At 35.1% G+C, this 25,479-nt stretch overlaps 1 long non-coding RNA gene across 2 annotated transcripts in view; it reads right to left on the minus strand.

Moving 5' to 3' along the window:
• LOC146889933 (uncharacterized) overlaps nt 1-25,479 on the minus strand; it is an 86,859-nt gene extending 61,380 nt beyond the window's left edge. The window contains exons 1-5 of one of the 2 annotated variants that reach the window (XR_014999461.2): nt 25,386-25,479; nt 19,721-19,810; nt 18,021-18,059; nt 7,809-7,926; nt 4,575-4,749 (exon numbers count right to left, since the gene is read on the minus strand). This is a non-coding gene — a long non-coding RNA (uncharacterized LOC146889933). Of the gene's footprint in view, nt 1-1,205; nt 4,750-7,808; nt 7,927-18,020; nt 18,060-19,720; nt 19,811-25,385 lie in introns of those variants that run through there. The other variant, XR_014999460.2, reaches the window with a different exon arrangement.

The following is a 25,479-nucleotide window of genomic DNA, read 5'->3' on the forward strand; positions in this document are numbered from 1 at the left end:
TTCCACATGGTCAGACCCTATTGTCAATGATGCTACTTACTTTGGATGCAGGACATAGAGAAGCCATACTCAAAATAAACACAGGAAATGCACTACTGTCAGGTTTACATTGTGTTAGAATATACAGGACAAGCTGACTGGGGAGGAAAGACAGCAATGAATTTTTCTTTCACTGCTACAATACTGGCCTGTCTGGTCCCACATGCCTTCTGACTAGTGCAATTGTGGTGTGAAAATTATAGGGATAATCAACTGCTTTCTGATTGGATGCAGATGGAACAACTACTGGATCCTTGTCCTTTTCCTATTGTAAAATCTATTACTATTGGTTTTGCTAAATTGCCATGTTGTTCAAACTGTCTTCTAAATATTTATGTTTTTGCCCCATGATTTATGTTGTGTTTAGCTTATGTTACAAAAAGTCCTTTTACAATAGTAGATGCCTAATGCAGAAACCCATAACTGGTAAAAGTACCAAATATAAGTATCTTAGAGTATTCAGCCGTGAATGAGTTGAGTATCTAACTATCTATACCAGCTTCAACAATAAAACGGAAGATGAAGCAGACAGAATAGAAAGCTATGAAATGCTGACTTCTAAGCATGCCATTGCTAATGAACATATCTACAACCAGCATTTGTGGTTTGCTGCACAAGAACAAGATAGTCAAACTTTAGCATATACGGTGAAGGCTCCCTGATTCCTAGTACCTAGCAAAGGACCACTGAGAGATAGTGGATACTGAGGGACGAAGCATCACTGTTCTTTGGGTATTTGACCACCAGTAGATTTTTCATGCCACACTGAAAGCCCCCAAACTCCTGTTCATATAGACAGTGGTAACTGGACTCAGGGTTTATTAATAACTTTTAACTTTGAATTTGAGAGGAAGATGTTGTGGAGGTATTAAAGTTGGTTGGAGAGAGTTGTGGTTGATGAATATAATCAAAATATGTTGTATAAATATATGCAATCCTCAAAGAATAACACATTTTAAATAAAATGCATAAAAGTATTATTTTTATGTTTCCCATGAGTCTATAATTATAAACATTATATAGATTTTCAACTTGATAATCTATGTGAAGTCATCCAATTATGTGACAAAAATTTATTTTGAATTCATAGTAAAATACTGTCTAACACTCATATGGACATTATTTAACTTGGATTCTAGTTTCACTAGAGATCCACTTGCCTCTGCCTCTCTGGAATCAGTAATTCAGGATGTACAACTGCAACTGAGCTATACAGTGAGACCATCTTAATGAACAGAAGATTGTAACAGTCAGAGGCCCTGGTTTTCTGTGGATAGATAACATCACCTAGATTCAATACAGAAATGCATTTATGCCTTCTCATTTGTATGGTTGCCTGAACAAGACCCGCATAGGGACAACACCAACACCTGTTAGCATATTAGTAAGGCCAGGGAAAATTCCACATGGTCCCAATCTTAAGTGATAAGATACAAGAGGTCAATGGTTGCTGAGAAAGGGAAATGAATAGTTTGTGTCTTTAAGCATTTATTACTAAAAGAGGCAAATCACACAGAGAAAATACATAAAATTATGTATATAAATTGGGACATTTTTAAAATCTCAAAAAATATGCTAAACTCTTGACTGTGTAGGAGAGGAAAAACTGGCAATTCTAAATACCCACTTTTGCAACTTGCTTATTTAAAAAAGCACAGTTTAAACAGAGTGATAGAAAACCTGTATGCATTGTGACCGTCTATGAAGAAAAAATGTTAAACCAAAGACACCAGATATGAAACAAACAATAACTGGCAAGATGTGAACAAAACTAGATAGCCTTATTTACATGAAACAACAAAGCAGAGCAGCTGATTTCACTAATGTGCTCAAGTAACCATGGTGCCAACCCATTGAGCACCACACAAAGAAAAAATCCTCTACGTTGTTTAAACATAATCAGAAATGCTGATACCAAAGTATAAAAGAACTAGAAAAGAAAGTCAATGGAAAAGTGATTTCATATAATTATATACTCTCAAAAATCCAAAACAAAATTTAAATAGCTATAGCTCATCAATAAATAAAAAGAATTAAAATGAGTATGCTCACAATGAAATAAAAGGATTCCTAACAATTGAAAAAGAAATATTGTACAGTAATTAATAATTCAAATAATAATAGTACAAGTACTTGGGCAAAAAAGTAGCAATTACATCTTTCACCTGGGTTTGATTCAAACTCTTTAGAAAAATAAAAGCAGTGGAGGAAGACTTTTCCAACAGAACACACCAATTATCTCAAAATTAAAAGTTATAATCTTCCATTGATAAAACTATTCACATTAAAAATAACTTACCTTTTGGGACTAAGACCTGATACCAAACTTAGTAAGTCCTGCTTAGCAAGACAAACTATAAACTGATAAATTCTATTTGGTCACTTAGGCAATAACACTTCTGTCATTATTAATATATTTTGAAGGCAAACAGATCACTTAAAAACCAGTTTGGTTATCAGGAAGCACATTAAGAACCTCACCACATCCCCATCCATCTTACAGTATTGCATGCTAAACTGTGCCCATTCATAACCATATCTGTTCTCTAAACTACAGAAACCCAGATCCAAAGGCCCTTCCTTCTCACCTTTCAATCATGACTAAATCCTGTTAAGGTGGTGTTTTCCCTTGCTGCAGTAAGTTTAATAAACTCAACTTTGCTGAATCATAGCTCTTTCAGGTGATCTTTTGGAAACATTGAACAGCAGCAATGTACTGTCCAACCAAAGGGGTATTCTGTTAAATATCATTTAAATCAAGTGTGAGTAATATTCCTTCAATTTTAAGTGCTCTGAAAGTACCAGTTCGTGTACTTCTATCAAAATAACCAAAATCAGTATCAGTTGGCAGGAGGAAAACTAATATTTGCAAAGAATTTTGGGTGCATTCTGAAAATAATGAGTACTAACATGACCACTTAACCTCCCCAAACCAAAAAAATCTAAAATTAAAAACAAAAAACCAAAATTTTTCAGATACATAAAAATGAACAAGTAAATAAAAGAAAAACCCAACATCACGGTGAAAATATCAACAATAATCAGATGTTTAATAAAAGAGACATATCTTGTCCTTCATTATGAAGACAGTATTATTTAAAAACAGTTTCCCCAAATTAATTTATTAAGGTTGATGAAATTGCAGTCTAAACTGTAATTTCTTCCAACACGAAGACATGTGAGACAGGAGGCAGAAGAGACACACATCCACAGAACAAAAATGGAGCCATTCACAGATGACAATACAGCACAGGTGCAAGATGGCTTACAGATAAATGGGCACTTATTGGCAAATAATCATAAGTAATGGCAAATAACTTGGCAGCTTTAAGATTTCAAAACAAAATTTTTTTTTCATGACATAAGAATTTGACGTAAAAAACACAAAAGAACTACGATTAACAAAGGAGCGGGGCTTTATGGGCTTACGATATTTTTGTTTTTCAAAAATGACATGAAACTCAGAAGCCATAAAAGCAAACATGGTTATAGTTGGACATGTAACAATAATACACATTCTTATAACAAAACGAAATTCAAACGAGAGAAAAACATATAATGTTTAACAATCCAAAATCTTATTTTTCTCCAAGTGTAAATATGGTCTTTAAAAGAGACTAAAATCCCCACATACTCTCAAACTTTGACATAAAGAAGAAATTAAAAATACAGATGGCTAATAAACATGAAAATGATCAAACTCAAAAATAAAATAAATACAATTTAAGACAATTGTTTGGACTAACACATTGGAAAATATCTCAAATATTTGTAGAACCCATTATATGTGGATTATGAATATGGTAGTCTAACTCATTGCCATTGGGGAGAAGGCTACTAAAATTCATTTAAAAGGAATTATGATTATTTAATTTCTTTGAAGTGTTATTATACTTCATTCTAATAATTTAAGTACTAGGTAATTTTATTATAATAGAAGGGAAAATACATAATTGTTGAATATATATATTCAACACACACATATATATATATGGAAATTCATTTAACAGAAATTTAGCACCTACATAAATGCCTATAAATGGGAAATCTTTAAAACATTTAATTCTATTTCATCTACAAATTAGTTACGCAGTCATTAAAAAATGATGTAGATATTAATGTAGTACTGAAATAAAAAAAGCTCATCAAAAGACTCTTAAACAAAGGTAACAATTTGTGTAAGAGTATGGGCTGACTGGTAGAAGTTCCCCCAGAAAGTATGTGTATTTTTCATACATTTGTCTGCTTAAGAGCATTTATAACCATCCCTTAATTGGGGAAAACTGTAGAAAACTTTTGACTCTCTTGAAAGAGAGGAGGTCAATAATTTATGTATTAATCATGTAAGTATACTTTGAGATTTTTTTAAATCATGCAATTCCTTTTTAATATGCCATATTTTTTAAAGTAGCAGTGTATATTTATAGGAGCACTGAATATTTCCACTATCTTGAGTTTGTTGTGCAATATTATTTCCTCTACTGAGGCTCTTGGGATTGAGTCAAGTGGCAGCAAGGGAAACAGTCACCACGCACACATTAAAGTTTCATCGATGATATCCCAACATGAGCATTTCTCAGTTAAGCATTTCTTATCTGCAGGTGGTGTCTGCTGCTACACTGGAAAGAGGCATCAGCAAGTATAATGATGACTGTTTTGGTGAATCTGCTGGTGGAAGAGATGGCACCATCCATAATGTTTCCAATTCATCTGCCAAGACAAAGAGGGAAAATTGGCAGGTTAGGAACACATATGCTAAGGAGGTAAATACCTAGAAAATACTTTATTGTACACCTTTATGTACTAGAACTAATTGTCTTATTATACACAGAGAAACGCACTTGTCTAGAAGCTTGGAATCATGCTGTAACCAGAAAAAAAGTGCTGCTGTTGCTTCTTCTTTCTTTCTTTCTTTCTTTCTTTCTTTCTTTCTTTCTTTCTTTCTTTTCCTTCCTTCCTTCCTTCTTTCTTTCTTTCTTCCCTTCTTCTTCTTCTTCTTCTTCTTCTTCCTTTTTTCTTCTTCTTGTTCTTATTGTTGTTCTTATTGTTCTTCTCCTACTACATCTTCTTTCTTCTTCTCGTCCTGCTCTTCTTTCTCCCTCCTCTTCCCCCACCTCCCTCCTCTCCCACCTCTTCTTTTTCTTTTCCTTCTCTTTTTCTTCCTTCTTCTCCATCTCCTTTTTCCTCCTCTTCATCATCTTCTTCTTCCTCTTCCTTCCACTCTTCTCTTTCTTCTTCTGGTTAAAAGTAACAGTCAACATCCAGAAATTTTGAATTTGTGTGAATTTTCTTCTTTATTTTTTTCACCTTTATTCTGTACCTTAAAACATCAGGTCAATGATATCAGAAAAAATATTTGTCAAGTTTGCATTTTCCAATTTTAGAGATTATATTGTGCCTCACACATAAAATAGTCTTCTAATCACAAATGGAAACAGTCTTCAGATGCAGTTTAGCCAATTTGATAGGAGCAGAAAAAAGACGACTAAATCCTTCATAGTCACAAAACATGAGCAGACAAAAGTCAAAGAAATTCTTCATAGTAACAACATAAACTGAGATGCAGAAATGCTACAAAGATGTGTTTTTAAAGAAAATTATTAGCCAGTTATACAGTTTGATCAATAGAGTCAAGTAGAGTATTCCCAAATGTTATCCATTTCAAGAAGTTAAAATTTCATTTTTTATGTAGATAAGATTTCTAGAAAGACTTCTAGAAAGTAAAGACTACACTTACCAAAAACCTTACTGTGGTGGTTTAAATGATAATGGCCTTCATCGACTCACATGTTTGAATACTTGGTCCTCAATTGATGTAATTATATGGGAAGAATTAGAAGCAATGATCTAGTTGGAGAAAGTATGTCACCTGAGGTGAGCTTTGGTGATTCAAACGACTCATATAATTACCAGTGTGCTCTCTCCCTTCTGCTTGTAGAGCAAGATGTGAATTCTCACATGTTCTTGTTGTCATGTCTTACTGTGCCATCACAGACTCTAAACCTCTGGAACCATAGCACAATTAAACTCTTTATTTCATAAAATGCCTTGACTTTTTGTGTTTTATCACAGCAATAAAGAAATCAAATAAAACAGAAATTGATAGGAGGTATGATGTATTACTATGAATACCTGATTATTATTATTTGCACGAGTATGGAATGTTTTAAAACTTTAAACTAGAAAAATGGTACAACACTGCAAAAAGAGCTTAACATTCTATCTAAGAAAGAAGTTTTAAGATCACAGTGCTGAGAGCAATGTTAACTGTAGAGGCCTTGATCAAGAAGTCTTAGAAAGAAACACTCTAAGCAAATGGAATATAAACAAATCTTGTGATATTTAGGCAAAGAATTTGGATGCCTAATGCACTTGTCCCAAGAATTTACCAAAATCTAAATTGAAATGTAATGAACTAATGTCCTGGAAGAAGATGTTTAAATCAAATCAATATTGTTTATGTAAGGTAATTATTATTAATCACTTTTATGCAGGTTACAATGTAAAAGAGTGAATGTGGCAAAAAAGAATAGAAAATGTACACTTTGAAGAGAAAAGGCACATGAGGAAGCTTACTGTTGACACCAAGGTTTGTGCTGAAAGAGACTAGGATATCAAACGGAGGCCTGATCCAAAATGTAATAAAAGTAATGATTTCCCTTTAGGACATGACATCAGTCAGCTAAGCTTTCAACTTGTTATCCTAAAAGGCAACAATAAGTAAAAGTTGGTGCAAATAAAATTTAAGAGGGCCAGGCTCCATCCTAAGTAGGATCTAAATTGGAAATATCATCTATGTGGTTCTGGTTTTAGAGTAAAGAGGGATACACAAAAATGTTGTAGAATTTTCCCACATGGTTGAGAAGAGCCAATGAGACCAAGCAATATGTGGTAGGGAACTTCCTACACAGAGGCTTTGAGAATGGGAAGAGACCCTGAGAAACCATTGCATAAAGTGGTGAAAATGAAGACTGTGTAATATTGGAAACCCCAAAGTATTGCACATGACAGAACTGTGGGATATCTACACAGTAGAATAGAAGATAGGAAATGTAACCAGTCCAAAGAATACACAGATGTTGCGGACTGGATACTGGAGGGTTAGAGATGACTAAGACCTCTGAAATCAGACATGGAGCTACAGAGTTTGGAGTTTGCCCTTCTTAGTTTTGGTCTTGTTTTGGTCCAGTATTTCCACACTATTTTCTGATTTGTCCCTTTTAGAATGATAATGCATATTCCATGACATTAAATGTCAGAAGCATGTAACTTGCATTTTGATTTTACAGAGCGTTGTAAGTAAAAGATTACTTCATGTGTCAGAGAAGAGACTTTGGGCTTAAAAGCAGTATTGAGACTGTGAAATATTACGGGGCCTTATTAGGTTGGACTAAAGACATTTTGATTCCTGATATGACCATGAGACTATATGAGGACCAGGGAATGTAATGCATGATTTGAATGAGAATGTAGCCCCCACAGGTTCATATCTCAATTCCTGTTTTCCAGATGGTAAAGCTGCTGGGGATTTGCTTTGTTGTAGGAGCTTTGTCACTGGGAGAAGCTCTTGAAGTTTCATGCTATTTCCAGTGTGCTCTCAGTCTCCTGCTTATAACTTAAGATATGTCCCCTCAGAACGTCCTGCTGCCATGCCTTTACTTCGCCAACATGGAACCTCTACAACCATGAGCCCAATTAAATGTTTAATTGGTTATGAAATGATCATGTTAATATTTTGTCACAGAAATAGGAAAGTAAGTAAGAAATACCTTCAGAGTATGGTTTTTGTACAATATATGGTGAAAAGATGTTGGTCTGAGTAGTCTTCATTCACGTATTTTCTGCTCTTAGTCATTCCCTGTAGAGATTTCTGGAATAGGTCATCTTCTGAGTAGAAAGCAAAAAACAAACAACATTTCCAATGACACAGGCAAATCTAGATGTAATCTCTAGAATTCACTGTTTCTTTTATTTTGATTTCATTTGGAAGCTCTCTTTTATTTAAATAATCCTGTAGCCATAAATATATATTTCATTTATTTATATTTGTTTCTGAGCACACATTCAGGTCCTTCACCTCTTATGCACTCCAAAACTTAGTGGATTATCTGAGTCTCAGTAAAATTCATGTTTCTGACTTTCTTTAGAAAACATTTATCTCTCACTATTTAAAGAAATATGTTATTCAAGGAGTAACTAAATAACTTCTCATAGATTTAATTATCAATAAAAATTATTTAAAACTTTCCTATGATTAGAAATGTCCCATGTCACAAAAAGTAAAAGTAAAAATATGTGACCAAAATTAGTCAAAAGTTCATTCAATGGATTGATTATACAAACACAGGGCTTAGATGTAATAGTCTAAAAGAGGGAGATTAAATCTAATAAGAACTTCCCAAAGCAGGAATACTCATTATGACAACAAAGCTATGATTCTCCATAGCTAAACACATCTATCTGAAGCTTGGATAAGATTTTATGATGTCTGACTCCAACCAAATGTCATCAAGCTTAAGTATAAGTGCTAACAACACCCATGCATCTTCAGTCCCTTTCCTAAAAAAAAAGTAGGTCCTTGCTCACATAGCCATCACAGCTAGCAGATGTCCAAGAGGCTATAAATAGGAACAACAACTTGACTGAAAGAAGTTTCCCACTTATTCTGTGTTAAAGTCAGGGTATTAACTGCCCTTACTTTTTGAGGTGTATCATCACTCAAGAGGAAAAACAAACAACAACATATGATAACAAGAAAGTACACTCTCTCTTGTACTCTAATAAAACATCCAGGAAGTATGAGTATGGTGTATCAAGTATAGATTTGAAAGTAATATGTTTGCTGAATCTTCTGTCAGATGTCCAAAAATTCACAAACATCCTCCTGTGCAATGAACAGAGAATGCCATGTAATCATTATGTTAGTAGAGTAAACATATTTATGTCCGATTAATGCCAAACATCATAAAATAAAAATGTTACCACTGCATACTAAACACTGGCAATGTTATCTTTTAATACCTACTAAAATGTTAGAAAGGCTCCTAACAGTTCCAGTTGGCAAAATATATTTGTAACTTAACCAATTGTAGCAAGATCATCCTTGCAGGAATATGTGGATGTGTATGACTGGAGAATATGTTACCACTATCATTATCAGCAGCCATTATCCTGAAATTCTTTTTCTTTCCAAGGCTGTAGTCAAAGCAGAGGAGCAATGAACCAGGTCTAGATAATATTTGCTTCCCCCAGAAATGCTGAGTGAGTCAGCACGTTGCAGAGAGAATACACATCCTAGACATACGCTGCTATTGTTGGGAGGCTTGTTTGATTCCTGGCTGCCCAAACTTCTGAAATAATCACACAGAAACTTTATTATTCTCTTAAACCTTAAACTGACATGATGAAATTTTCCTGGGAAGCTACTGTCATGTGGCAATACACAGATTAATGGAGATATATTAAATTAATATGTTAAAGTTAGCCAATAAGAAGTTAGAGTTAATAGGCTAATCAGTGTTTTAACTAATACAGTTTCCGTGTAGTTATTTCAGAAATGGGTGGCAAAGACAAGCAAGCATCCTCTTACAACAAATTGGTGTGGCTGACTAAATCCATGGAAAATTTGAGAAAGGTTAAAAAGAAATCATAGACACAAAAGAACAGACTTAAGCATCTTAAGCATGGTTTGGTAGTGGCATTTTCTTGGGTCAGCTCTGCTTGCTAAAATCAGGCAGAAGCATGACTTCTTTAAGAGAGGTGTTCATTTAAGAGAGGGGTAGCAGAATAAAAGACATGCTGTTTTGAAACTGTGGCTTCCTGGGCTGTGTTAACAGCATAAAATCTGATGAGGTCCATCTATGGGGCATTTAAATGGGTTTTGTGAACAGAGTGCTATAACTTGCTTAACGACAACAACGACCCACTGTGTGCCTGAAAATGGGGTTGTGAGCATGGCTCATGCTAAACAGAACTCCACTCCCCATGTTGGAGTGGATGGAGCCAAAAGGCAAAACACTTAGCATTTTAAGAAAGACTCTTGGATAGAAAACAATTATAGATATACAATAGGACAGATTCAGACATAACAGAACTTTAAATGAGTCACAGTGTTGGATAAATACAAAGTTTTAAAGAAACAGAGTAGTGACAGTCATAGATTAAAGGAGTAAAGATAATAAAATAAATATTAAAAAATAATAGAGTAAAAACAAAATAAAAGCCTTGGTGTATGATTTCCTTCTGTTTGTGTGTTGCTTTCCTTGGATAATGAATAAAGAAACTGCTTTGACCTAGTTGATATGACAGAACTTAGGTAGGCGGAGTAGACAGAACTGAAATTTGGAAAGAAGGGCAAATTGGCAGATGCCATGGATCTCCTGCCTGAGATGGACACTGGTTAGAATCTTGCTAGAAAGCCACAGTCATGTGGCAATACACAGATTAATAGAAATGGATTAAATTAAGATGTATGAATCAGCCAATAAGAAGTTAGAGCTAATGGGCCAGGCAGTGTTTAAATGAATACAGTTGCTGTGTGATTATTTTGGGCGTAAGATAGCCAGGTGTCCGGGACAACAAGCAGCCAGCTCCTCCTGTTACAGAATGGCATCCACATGATCAACTAAATTCACATAAAATCTGAGAGAGCTTCAAAAAGAATACAGAGTTTAACACAGTTTCTTGCTTTTTGCTGGGAGCTTTCTGCAGCTGCTTTAAGAGAGATTTTCCTGATTCAGCTGTAGCGGGGGGCAAAGCTGTGCAGTTTAAAATGCCAGCTTTTTGGGCTATGCTGCTAGCATGACCTGTGTCTCTGGCAGGAGATAGAGCATTCGAATGGGGTTTGTGAGTAAAATGCTATGGCTTCTTTGATGGAAATGTGGACTCACTGCATGCCTAAAAGAGAGGCAATGCATGTGGCTCAGAGGCACAAGTGTCTCTGCCATGCTGGACTCTGCAAAGTGCTGGCAGGAACTACCATATCTACCATAATAACAGCGCACATGAAGTTTTAGACTGGGTAGGCAAACAGGCCATACCATATTACCCCTAAAAAAGGTGCACCTGAAGTTTTTAAGAAGGACTTAGCATTTTAAGACGTGCTACTGGGCAGTAAAGAATTAAATATTCACAATAGGACAGATTCAGACATAAAAGACCTCTGAATGGGTCACAGTGTTGGATAAATGTACGTAGGCCTGGGAGAGAAGAGATAAAGAGTATACAGAGTCATAAAATAAAGTTAATGCTTTAAGAAAGGGTAAAGTCTTTAAAGAGACAAAGTACAGAAAATTATAGATTAAAGGAAGTAAAAAAATGGAAAATTCACAGAGTCTGGATTCTATATATTATTGTGTTTTCTCTAAATTTTTCGACTGTGAAGGAGCTAAGTACAGAGAGACATTTTATTGTATGGGCTGCTAGGCTAAACCACCATGTATATTATAAAAGTATTATGACTTCAGAATTTGGGCCGAAGGACATGATGCTTTGGAAAAGAGGTTCTTCTTTTGTTTTCACAGAGGATGAGACCCTGTGGATTGCTTCTAGACCAATATGGTATGATAGACCATGCCCTCCTGAAAGGGTGCCATAAACACCCTCAGAAAATTACTTCACTTAACTGCTGACTGAGATGAACCTAGCACACGATGTACCATGAAGGACCTGATTACCAGCACCCTATACAGCAGAAAGAAGTTTGGAGATAAATAAATACATCCATATTCCCAAATATTATTTATAAATCTTTGTTTACATTTAAAGGGGGATATGATATAGATATGAATTATTTGCAATGGTAAAAATCTTGTTTTATTGATACAAATTTAAGGTCAATTTTGTTCTATGTGTATGTATTTCTGATCTTGATTAAGGTATTGGGATTGTGTAGCTCATTTAAAAATGTAATGTATAATTAAGAAATATAGATTAATAGATAATCATATATAATGGTCAAGTTTGTAGTCATGTTAGATTTTCTAGATGTGCATTTCTATATTTCTATATTTCAGATAGGTATTCTTCATATCTTTCAAAGACTACAGAATATGACATTTAAAATGTTTTAATAACTTAGGGCTTTTCATGACAACAAAGCGCATCTGCTCCTGGCAATACCAGCTACTTTAAGAGAAAGATGGGCATCGAAGAGGCTCTTTATTGAGTTTCCTAGCCATTTGGGCAAGAAACTGCTCTTGCCTGGACAGCTTCACTGGGCATGCAGTACCCACAGAGAGATGACTGTTGAACTTGTCTAAAGGTGACATGGTTCTTTGGGGTTTTTGCTTCATAAAAAAAATCTGTGAGACATTCTGCAGGACACAGAAGAAAGTGACTGAACTGTCTTTGAAATTTCCAGCTTCATGGAAAAGTCTGCTGGATACTATAGACCTGAAGGCCAAAGGTAGATGACCCAATGGTATAGAAGAACTTTGGGTCTGACTAGATTTTTTTATTCTCTGTGTTTGAATATAATGCCATAAATGTCATCAACCTTCATTCTCTAGTGTGTTGTGTTCTATGAACTGGTGATTCATTTTTGAATGGAAATCTATGAGACAGATACATAGATCATCCATATGCTTTAAACTGTTCATAGTAATTCTTCCATTTACAAATACATTAAATATAGTTGACTCAGTATTCTCAAATATATTAGAATTCCTTAATAAAGCAACAAATATTGGCACTGAAGATATTTATATTATATAATATTATCTTTAATAAAGATTGGACCCATTTTCACAAAAAAAGAAGAACTTTGGGTAACTATCCAGGCACAAATATGTCTCTGTCATTTCTAGAATTTTAAAAGTTGCTTACAATGCACTTTCTGTTTACTTAGGTAGTATTATATCCTTTTGGAGTCTTTGATGGAAGAATAGATAGTAATAATACAGTTTTTCTAAGTTACAATAAGAGATGAAGTATATATAAATAGTGTAACTGTAATTCATGCTTGATAACTGTTTTGTTATATGTAATTTTACTATATTAAAGTGAAAGCCTTTCTTTTTTGTTTAAACAAAAAAGGGTAAATGGTGTAGGAGGTCCTTCTCTTTGTATGCTGCTTTCATTAGATAATGAATAGAGGAACTGCCTAGAGCTAGTTGATAGGACAGAACTTAGGTAGACAGAGTAGACAGAACTGAATTCTGGGAAGAAGGGCAGAGTGGCAGACACCATGGATCTCCTGCTGAGATGGATGCTGGTTAGAATCTTGCCAATAAGACACAGTAACATGGCGATACACAGATTAATAGAAATGGATTAAATTAAGATGTAAGGATTAGTCAATAAGAAGTTAAAGCTAATGGGCCAGACAGTGTTTAAATGAATACAGTTTCTGTGTGATTATTTTTGGTGTAAGATACCGGGCCGCCGGGACAACAAGCAGCCCACTCTTCCTGTTACAAAGCCTTGTAAAGATGAAAAAGACACAGAGAATCTGGATTATATATATTATTGTGCTTTCCTTGTATTTTTTCACTGTAAAGGATCTAAGTAGTCAACATATATACTTTAAAGATATTTTATCTTCAAAATTTGAGTCTAAGGCTATTTTGCTTTAGAAAAGAGGTTCTTCTTTTGTTTCCACAGAGGATGAGAACCTGTGAAATCATTCCAGACTAATATGGTTTGATAGAACAAGACCACCCGAAAATTCTCTCTGAAAATCCCACAAAAGAAAATACTTCCCCAACAAAACCAGGAAGCAGTTTGAAGAGAACTACACCTATATTCCCAAATATTGTTAATACATATATTTTTTACATTTAAAGAGAAATATGCTGTAGAGATTTGCATTGGTATAGATCTTGGTTTATTGATACAAATTTAAAGGTAAATTTTGTTATACTCATATATGTATTTCTGCTCTTGATTACGGTATTGCATTTGCCCAGCTCATTTAAAAATATAATGTATAATTAAGAAATATAGGTCAATAAATAGTCATCTATAATAGTCAAAATAGTAGTCATGTTAGTTAGTTTTTCTAGATGTAAGAGCTAGCTAGTAATATACTTAAGTAATCTATGTCAAGAGGATGACAGGCATTAACGAGGCTCCTTATAGAATTGACTAGCCATTTGGACAAGAAATCCTCTTGCCTAGACTGCTTGATGGTATGCTGTGTGAACTTGATGTGCAGGACCCAAAGAAAAACGACTGTTAAAGCTGCCTAAAGAAGGTGATACAGTCCTTTGGGGTTTCTTCTTCATGAGAGTGATCACCAGACATTCTGCGGGACACACAAAAACATGACTGGCAAACTGCCAATGTGGACAAAACTGTCTTTGAAATTTCATGCTTCATGAAAAAGTCTGCTAGATACTGTGTGCCTGTAGGCTGAAAATGGATCCCCCAATGATACAGAAAAACTTTGGGTGATTGTCCAGGCAGTAAAAAGTCTCTGTCAATTCTAGAGTTTTAGAAATTGTTTACAATGCACTTCCAATTTACTTAGGAAACATTATATCATTTTGGAATCTTTGATGGAGTTAAAGAAAATAGTTATAGTTACAGTTTTCCTTAGATATGTTAAAAAATAAAGCATATATAAATATTATAACTGTAATTCTTGCTTGATGACTTTTTTGTTATATGTAATTTTACTATGTTAAAGCTAAAACCTTCCTTCTTAATTTAAGCAGAAAAGGGGAGGTGATGTGGGATTCTCCTCTGTATGCTATGAGAATACAATTGGTTAATTAATAAAGAAAACTGGCTTGACCTGATAGAGTAGAGTAGAGCTAGATGGGGTAAACTAAAGTGAATGCTGGGAGAAAGGAAGTGGAGTCAGAGAGAAGCCATGGAGCTGCCACTAGAGACAAACATGCCAAAACTTTGCCGGCCAGGCACTGACATGTGGCGATACACAGATTAATACAGATGGGTTAAAGTAAATATGTAAACGTTAGCCAATAAGAAATTAGAGCTAATAGACCAAGCAGTGATTTAATTAATACAGTTTCTGTGTGGTTATTTCAGTTCTGGGTGGCTGGGACAAACAAGCAGCCTCTTACAACACTCTGCCAGTTGTTTTTCTAATAATTCTAGTCATGCAGATAAAGAAAGATAGTCTAAACATGTAAATGCATAGGTATTCTGACCTATGTACCCCCTTTCTGTGAAAGTAAAGGCAATAGGAAGCACTAAGTGGAGAAAAAAAATAAACATTTTCCTTTTTTCTTAGCCATGGAATGGTCCTGTTTGGAATATATGTGCTCCTTGTATAGTACTGACAGAATAAACATTATTTGGTTTTGCTATTGCTTTGACCCAATGTTTCCTCACTATGCTCTGATTTATCATTTTTGATCTCTTTTGGAATGGTAATACATACCCTATGCTATTGCATGTTGTAAAGATACAATACTACCGTGATGCTTTAAATGTAATTGACCCCCATAAGCTCATAAAGAACTGCACTATTAGGAGGTATGGCTTTGTTGGTGTATATTTGGCCTGGTTGCAGGAAGTGTGTCACTGTGGAGGGTGTCTTTGAGGTCTCATATATGCTCAAGCCAAAACCAGTATCTCAGTGTACATTCTGTTGCCTGTAGGTCAAGATGTAAGAACTCTCAGCTCTTTCTTCAGCAAAATGTGTGTCTACATGATGCCTTGCTTCTCTCCATGACTGTTGGCAGAGACTGTTTGCTCATTTCCTGGCTGCCCAGTTCCAAAATAACCACATGGAAACACAGAAACTGTTTTATTACAATACTGCTTGACCTGTTAGCTCACTCTTCTTATTGGCTAGCTCTTATATCTTAAATTAACCAATTTCTATTCATCTGTGTATTGCCACATGGTCATGGCCTACCAGTAAGGTTCCATCCAGCATCCAGTGTCTGTCTCCTGTGGCAGCTACATGGCTACTATATGACTCCACCTTCTCTCTCTCCTCTCTCTCTCTCTCTCTCTCTCTCTCTCTCTCCAGCCTGGCTATATTCTGTTAAGCCATTGGCTGAAAGCAGATTCTTTATTAACCAATGGCAATAAAACATACTTATGGCATACAGGGGGGAATATCACATCACATGATACTGGACTAAACCTCTGAACTAAAAGTGTGCCACATCAATAAAGTGTTTTCATTTAAAAGAGTTGTCATGGCCATAGTGTCTCTTCATAGCAATAGAAACCATAACTAAGACAATCATCTACCTCTTCATTTGCTTCGATAATGCTTAGAAGATGCACACTGCTTCCAACATGGTGAGAAGTTCTAGAAAGAGTAAGTGCTGCTACAACAGGTACTGCACTCAATATTTTATCATCCAGTAACTAGTGAAGCTACCTAGTGGGTAAATTTATCTCTCCTATTAGCTTGTTTGTTATCTCTAAGCATTTTTTTTTGCAACGTAAATATATTATCTCAGAGAAATTAGTCTGTGGATACTATACTAGGCCAACCACATCTAATATCTAGGTAAAATGGGTTAAATTAAATTGCCAGATTAAAAATAGTCTAAAATTCATCTCAAAGCAATATTGAATGTTCTAAGTAGTCCAACTCTGAGGCACATCAACAGGCATGTTATTTTATAAATATTTATTTTATTTTTTTAATCACGTGTGGGTATGTGTGTCTAATTGTGGAAATGTACATGTAGATTAAGGTACACACAGAGGCCAGGAATATAAGGTACCACTCTGAAGTTGTAATTACAGGTGGTAGGGAGCAACTGCATGTGGGTAATGTGAACCAGGCTTGGTTTGTATGAAAGAACAGTAAGAGTTCTTAATCATTGAGCCGTCTCTCTGTCCCCTAAACACATATTTTCAAATGTTTTCATTGATGATATTGAGTGATATGGGCATTATAAAATTATTTCTCAATAATTTCAATGTAAGTAGAAAATTTATATGTGAAAATGACAAACATATTTGATTATACAATCATTATCTAACCAATAAATAAAAATCTGTGTTACCTATGCAGAACCTGCAGAGGACGTCCTATTATGGACATGTGAGACACTCATGAAGTCTGGTATCTCTTTGAGGAACTATTAGAAGTAGATGGTTTCTAATGGAATAACTGTTATATTTTCAGTGTTGGAACATCTAGTGACTTATCCATGTACCAGTGGATAGATCTAAACTCATGGTCATTCACCTAGCCCTAGTTAAATTCAGTGGGCCATAAAAAAACCCCACAAAATTAAAAAGCCATGATAATAAGAGAGGAACTTCTTCAGAGGGTTGATTTGAAGGAGGTAAATGAGAGATTAGAGAAGGTTGAGTGTGGTCAGAATGCATTATATAGATTTCTGAAATTGTCAAAGGACCAATTAATTACCAAAAACAAACACATGTATCACAAATAAATTTGTTGTTCAGAGTTATCTGCTATATACGTTGTCACAACTCTCACTTGTATTTACATATTTTCATCTAAATCCTTCAAACAAGCCTTAGTCTAGGATTACCTGTGAGGATTCTGAGCTTTGGTAGCACTGTTAATTCCCAAAGATGCTGTAGTGTATAAAGATAGGGATGTAGAACTGAATTCTGTGTACTGCCTTATTTTAGCATAATCAAATAGATTTGAGATTTCAGTTCTCATCTACTTTAAAAATCTTTCAAAAACAATCACAATCTTCCATATCACTTTATGTTTAAATACATTATCTATCCAAAGTAAAAGTGAATCAACAGTTTATCCACTTGGGAAAACTGGAGGGAGTGGTATTATGGTAGAGGAACAAAGACAGGAGCTCTCGCACAACTAGAACTTAATTGGAGGCACTTATATTAAGTGTTACCATATTTACTCACAGGAACACAGAATTCAAATTATGTCAGAGTATGCAAGAAGTTGGTATGTTGAATTTTGTATGTATGTATGTATTTAAGAAAGAAAGTGCAGACATTGTAAAAGGAAAGAACTATCATTCGAGCAATAAGACAAAGAGTACATTTCTGCTTGTTTAGAATATTACCAAAAGAAAGGCAGCTTGCATACTTACCATAAATCATTCTTTGACAGCTGAACTTCATAATGCTTCCTGTTGAAGAGAGTTTTGAAATGATTAGGGGCCAGAGTAATAGCACATTACTGTAATACATGGATCTGTATCAAATATAATGTATTTGGTGCTGAGAATTTTTACTGACACATATATGGACAGAGACCCTGGCCAGCTAAGTTTATAAAAGGATATATCATTATAGAAGATATATAACTATTTATATATTTATAAAACTAGAAAGACACATTTTTATCAAACATTGAAGTTAAGATAAGGTATGGCATAAGACAATGATATGACTGCTTCTAAATGGATAAAGAAATAAATCTTCTATAACTACTGTTTGCCACAAAGCTTGCTACTTTTGAGCTTTAGCGTAAAACTTACAAGAAGTAGCATGCTCCCTCTTATCAACATCACTTTCATCTACAAAGCACAGGGAAGGTCAGAAAACTGAGAAACTAAACTTCCCTGGCATGTTACTTAATAATAGTTGTTGTGGGGAATTTACTGGGTATTTTCTGGGTTAGCTACATAAGTTGAACAGTTAACTTGATGAAATGGAATCGCTTACAAATATTTTCTAAAATATTAGTTTCAAAATTTCTTCATCACACCCAACACAACACTCATAACACTTATAATTTGTACCTATATGTCAATGAATTGAAGACCCAGAGAGGGCATGTAAAATTCCCTAAGAAAACCAACACAAACAAAGGAATTAGAAATGAGATTAGCATGTGACTAAAAATGTCTAATGCAGCATATGAATACGGAGGAATTTGTTTCCATTCTCCTCTATGGGTAAGGAAAGAAATTTTATGGAAAGCCCAGTGTCTAAAATTACTTTAGCTTGTGAGAAAACCATCAAGTTTATAGAGGACAAAAAGGGTTATGCTACATGACATTCAACAAAGAATATCCAAAACATTTCAGGCAGAGTTCACAAAAAATAGAGTAAATTTGGACTATATTAGAGTAATTGGATGTGGGCGCAGTAGACAAAAGAAACACACTGTCCCTCTTACCATAACTCTCTAACCTAGAATTAAGAGTGGTGTTCTCTAGGCATCCTTCTGATGTCTCAGAAATGTTCAGGCAAGCTACATCTCAGGAGAGCCAAACTTTCCTTCATTACAGCAATGAGGAGGAACATTTCCATCAGTCTACACACATAGTTCCATATAAGGGTTTTAAGAAAGAAGTGTCCCAGAATAACAAAAGAGAATAAAGTGACAATCTTATAGTATTCACTATATCAGTTAACAATTTTCCTAAACACTTAGCAATGATAATATTAATGATAGTAAACTGTTAGAAACAGTGAAAGAAACTAGAGTATCACTGTGTTCTTTCTCAGAAAAAGAAGCTGCTTCAGCTTTTCTGAGCATGACAGTAGGAAACACTTGTAAGTGTGGTATCAGTTTGGACACAAGTGAGCTTAAGAAAGTTAAGAAAGAAGATGGTATAAATTGAATGCTAACAAATAAGACATTTTAAAAAAATTAATCATTTTGTTCAGATTCCAAGGAGATTTATCTCTGTCAGTCCATTTATAAAAGTGACCTTGAACCTAATATATCTGGCAGACCATGAGTCATGTTATGTAGTTGATGACCAACTCCATGCTTACTTTCCACAGACAGTGCTGTGGTTTTCTGAAAAGAATTACTAACGCCATATGGGTGTTATACCTTGTTGCCATTGAGCCTTGAAGTTTGTTGTTGGTGTCATTATATTCACTATGATTTCTCTGTGCTTCACAATGATGGATTCATGTTGAGCTGCAAGAATGGAGAAAAAGAGAGGAAAGAAATACAACAGATATTAATTGTTCAAACTGTCTGTGAGGCTCCACATTGTTGGCATTCTCTGAATCCTATCCTCATATAGTTTTTGATGCCATTTGCTAGGTAACAGAGTTCACATTCTCTTCATCGCTATGTTCTTGATTTTCTGTTATATATACTTACAGGGAAAGGGTGTTGTAAGAAGGCCGCTTGTTTGTTCCCCAAGCACCCAGCATTTCAGTCCCAAAATAACCACACAGAAACTGTATTAATTAAGTCATTGCTTGGCCCATCAATTCTAGCTTCTTATTAGTTAACTCTTACATCTTAATTTAACCCGTTTCTATTAATCTGTGTATTGCCATGTGGCTGTGTCTTACCAGGTAAACTTCTATCCGTTCTGTCTCTGGCGTGGCTACATGTTGTCTCTAAACTACCTTCCTTCTCCCAGAATTCAGTTTAGTTTTCCCTGCCTACCTCTAGTCTTTTGCCCTATCACAGGCCAAGACAGTTTCTTTATTAACCAATGGTATTCACAGGATACAGAGGGGATTCCCACATCCAAATGGCATCTCATTCTATTTGGTATCACACTACAGGAACTTCAGATAAATGAACTGATCAAACTACACTGAAACAGTTCTGATCATTACATTATAACTCGACAATGTTCTATGAAAGCCTGACATAAAAATTTAAAAACCGTAAAACCTGAAAAGTTCACATGGAAATATTAGTTAACTTTCTGTTACTGTGGTTAAAATACCATAACCAAAAGCAAATTATAGGATAAGGAGTTTGTTTAGGATTGTGGTTCAGAAGGAAAGACCATACTGGTAAAGGAAGAATATCAGTAGTCACTTGTAGTGAGAGGCTAAGAGATCATATACTCAATGGCAAACACAAATCAGAGAAAACAAAGTGGAGGTATGGAGATGCTATAAACTCTCAAATCCCACTTCCAGCAGGAATCCACATCTGAAAGTTCTAGAACTCCCCCAACATTATCACCAAGTACTCAATTATATGTAGCCCATAGGGCACATTTCTTATCCAAACATATGCTCATATGCTACAATTATCAATTATATATATATATATATATATATATATATATATATGATCTGAACTTCCTAATCCTAAAAACTAACCAAATAAGACTTAGAAAAATTATAAGAACAAGTAAAATCAGGAATAGTATAAACACAAAAAAAATTCAAGAAAATATTCAAGACAAATCATGAATAGAATAAGAAGACAATTAACTGGTAACAACCACCCTCAGATTATACATGGTGGTTATGAGACAAAGATTTTAAAATTTATGTTAAAACTGTTTTAGCCTGTATTGCATTATCTTAAAACAAATGAAACAGAAAACTACAGATATGCACTAGATGTAAGAAAATGGACCAATGCAAATAATCAACCCAATCAATCATAACAAAAATGAAAGCCTTGCTGGATAGGATTAATGTATGTCCTAATTAGCTATTCATTTTTAGTGGATGGTTAGGTTGAATCTGTATTAGAACTGTGAATGAGCCTGAAGCTAACATGATACATCAGTATCTTTTCAATATAGCAGTTTCAATGACTGTAAATGTTATCCTGAAGGTTATATTTGCTGAACATGTGGTAGATATACTATGACATTTTTTGACATTTTTAATGAAACACCAAGGTGCTTTCCATAATGACTGCATTAATTTAAATTCCTACCAGATAAATGCATATAAATAATCTTTATCTTCTGATCATTTCAGGCTAAAAGACTTTTGGCCATCCACACATGAGGGACCAGATGTTCCTTTATCTTGGATAAACATGGTCCTGCCTAAAATCAGACCAAGCCTCTCTTTCTGCTCTGTCTTTCAATAACTGTCTCAAATACTCTAACAACTTTCACATCCTCAGCAACATTTTTTTTGTTTTCTGTATTTGATAATAGCCACTCAGATATACTTGAAGTGGTATTTTGTTGAAATTTTGATTTGCTTTGTTTTGATAATTAGTGAGTTTTGACATTTATTCATGCACTTGCTGACTACATGTTTATCTAGATCTTTTTTTCATTTTTAAATTAGGTTACCAATTTTTAAGTTGTTTGAATACCTTATTTAGATAACTAGCCTTGTCAGATATATAGTTTATAAATGTTTTTTATTCAATAGACTATTTCTTCATTCTGAGCATTACATATGTCACTAAGGAGGAGCTGCTTAGAATTGGGTTATACTATTCGTACGTCATTTTGTTGTTGTTTGTTTTGTTTGTTTTTGTCTATGCTATGGAAGTCACACTTTACTCTTGTTTCCTTCTAGTAATTTTATAGGTTTACATTTATTTTTAAAGTTTTAGCCCATTAAGTTTATTTGACATGCAGCATGAGAAAAGAGTTTCACACAAATATATTGCATATGGATATCTAGCTTTTCAACAGTATTGATATTCTATTGTGCATTCTTTGAGACCACAGTAAAAGTTACTTGACACACTTTCTGTGCCACTGTCTGGTGTGTCTGCTTTTAGGCTGTTTGAATTTCTTGGTACTAGATTTGAAATCAAGATATTGTGAGGGATAAAGTTGTTTGAAGTTTAAATCCCTGTGCTTAAGAGATATTTAAATCAAAAATGCCTCTAAAATGTAAACCCTACTTGTCCAAGGATGGATAACTTTCTAGAATGTTGGAGGCTACTCATTGAACAAGCCATGTGTTTTCATTGCTATAAACAAGGTTGTTTGTCCAACTGCACAGGATGGCTGAATCACACATAGGTGGGAAGTGCATAGGAAGAAGTTCATCAGGATGTGTACCTGCTGCTGATTGAATGAAAGCAGGACATTTGTAACCTTAGGGGTTTGGCCTTTATAAGCCTCTGACTAACAAGTCCTGGACATTCTCTAGGAATCTTGGGCATGAACCTGGCCAGTTTCCATCTTTCTGAACAATATTTAATATAGCTTACTTCCAATTTGGCTCAAAAATTGTGGCAGTGGTATTATTCTCAGTCAGCGGGGTTAATAATATATGGCTTCTCTAGCTTTTGCTCATTTATATCAAGGTTGATTTGGATGTTTATGCCTTTGTGCTTTTATATAAACATTAGTATATTTTCCTATTACATTTGATTTTTTTCATCAAAGTATAATTAGTGATTTCAGTATCTAATGTATATCACTCAGGTGAGAGTAAATGGAACTTATCATGAAACATGTAACCATATCAGACAACTGTGTAGAGATTCCTTTGGCAACAGGAGTGTTAAAAACAAAGTTATTTAGGTAATTTGAATCATTATGTGGAGCTTGGAGAACCCTACAGTAGAGGGGGAAAGGACATCATGAGAACATAGTCCCATATGATCAACTAAGCAGGGCTAACAGGAGCTCATAGGGGCTCATAGGAACTCACAGAGACTGAGGCGACAATAACACAGCCTCTTTTGATGTGAACTAGGTCCTCTTCATATATGTTATGGTTATGTAGTTTGATATTCTTGAGGGACTTCTAAGAGTAGAAGTGAAGGACACCTCTGAATTTTGCCTGAACTCGGGACCCTTTCCCTCACACCTGCTTGCTTTGTCTTGCCTTATTATGAAGATGTGTGCCTAGTATTACTGCAACTTATTTAGCTGTGTTTGGTTGATATCCCTGGGAGGCCAACTCTTTTATGAAGGGAAATGGAAGAAGAGTAGATCTGAGGGAGAAGGTCTAGCGGACTGGGAAGTATAGATAGAAGGGAAACTGGTCAAGATGTAATGTATGTGAGAAGAATAAAAAAAGAAGTTTTAATTTTCCATGTCTCTGCTGAAGTAAGTAGGAAAATGCTAAAATTCCTTCCAGAAGCCAAAGGGCCAATTTGATTTTTAGGAGAATGGGCAGGAACATACCTCCAAAGGGACTGCTTAGTTATTTGCAACTTTACCTAGCCTAAGTATAAAACTAAAAATGAAGAGGAAGGGAGCACCAATGAGAACAGTTCCATTAAAATTAACATACCAAATAGCCAGTTTGTAGAAAGACTGTTGCCCGCCTGAATGGAGTCAACAAACAATGCATAAGGAAAAAAAAGTAAATGGATTATAAGTAAGTTTCTACTCTTTCCCAGCTCCCTGGCCTACTTCTGCTCTTGTGAGTGCATTTTCTCCTAAATGAACTGTCTGTTTATATCACTATACACATGTCCTTGATCCATTTTCTTGTTTTGAGACCCAAGTATTTGGAAATCCCAAATCTTAACTACAGCTATAACAGTAAATAATTCTTATCTCCCTGCAATCCAGTCAGGAGGTAAGATTTATATCTGGAGTCCCTAAGAACTATGAATGAAAAGTACATGAATGCTCTTATATTTCTCTTTTTCTATAACAAGGACTCCCAAGGTTCCAGTATATATCTTCCTTCCCCCTCATTTCAATTTCCCAGAAGCACTCACAAATAGCAAGCAAGCTAGCTAGGAGAGGCCTGTAGAAAGCCTGGGACACTAAATCTAAGGGATCTGTGATTGTCTCCTTTCTGGGGCTTATGTTACCCTTCTCTGACAAGGGTGTTGCCGTTTTTGCCAGGACTATTCCAGGGTCACATGTTTAGAAAGAAGAAAAGAGTTGATTTGTTGAACAAAAACACCCTCAAGTGTGCAAGTGGGTTAATGAATTAAAGCAAAAGAGCCAAAAAGTGTTGGGCTACCAGTTGGAACTCTAAAACTGATTTTATTTTCTCTTGATGAATCACTTGGATGGAAGTCAGGTACCTGCATGGATCCACTGAATTTAGGCTTTCTGGTGTTATTTACTCGGGTGGATTGTTGGTGAGTTCTTTCTGAAGTTTTTGGACCACACTTGGTTTGGTTGAAGGCACTTTTGTTAGGATCCTAATTTGGTAGATGTTCTTTTTTATCTGTTTTCAAAATACTTGTTGTGGTAATATAATATTACTGGACCTCCCATCCAGGGTTAAAGATCCAACTTGAGGTCACACTTGCACAGTCTAAGACAGCAGCTATTTTTCTATATATTCAACTTGTTTGCTTAATCTGACTATAAGAGAACAATGCAACTTTTATTGCCTTGAATTTCTCATGTAATCAAATTTGACAAACTAAGGGAATGCATAGCTGTAATCTTAAAGTATGTCCCCTTCTGCACCCCTGGCCAAGATAAAGCATGTGTATATTTTGCTGAAAGTAAAAGAGTCAAAATCAAACAGATTTCCTAGTAGGCAGACAGATAAGGAGAAGGGCAATATATAAATAATAGTGGTGAAGTTCCAGGATTCTTCTTCACCCTTCTGACCTGAGACAAAACCCTGGCAGCTTAAAACAGAAGCCTTGTAGGCTTTCTCTCCTGACAGTAAACCCCTGCTGCTAGACTGGCTTCAAAACTGTGGGGTCAAATCAGGCCATGCTTACGTGATATTGGTGAGCTCTTAGCTATTACATCCTTTTTTTAAACTGACCAAGCCTCAGTTAGAGGAGGGAGACCCTTCAGAAACTAATATCAGCCTTCTAAATGAGAATTAATTTTTCTGCTTTATTGGGGATTTTTTTATCTCTGGGTATCTCTTACTTGTGTATGTGTGTGCCTTCCACTTTATTTTGTTTGCTCTTGTTCTCCTCTGCTACCTGTTGAGGTATTTTTCTTCTTTTTAGTTCTTTAACCT

The sequence above is a fragment of the Myodes glareolus genome, chromosome 24, assembly GCF_982192425.1.
Source record: "Myodes glareolus chromosome 24, mMyoGla1.1, whole genome shotgun sequence".
NCBI classification, from domain to species: Eukaryota; Metazoa; Chordata; class Mammalia; order Rodentia; family Cricetidae; genus Myodes; species Myodes glareolus.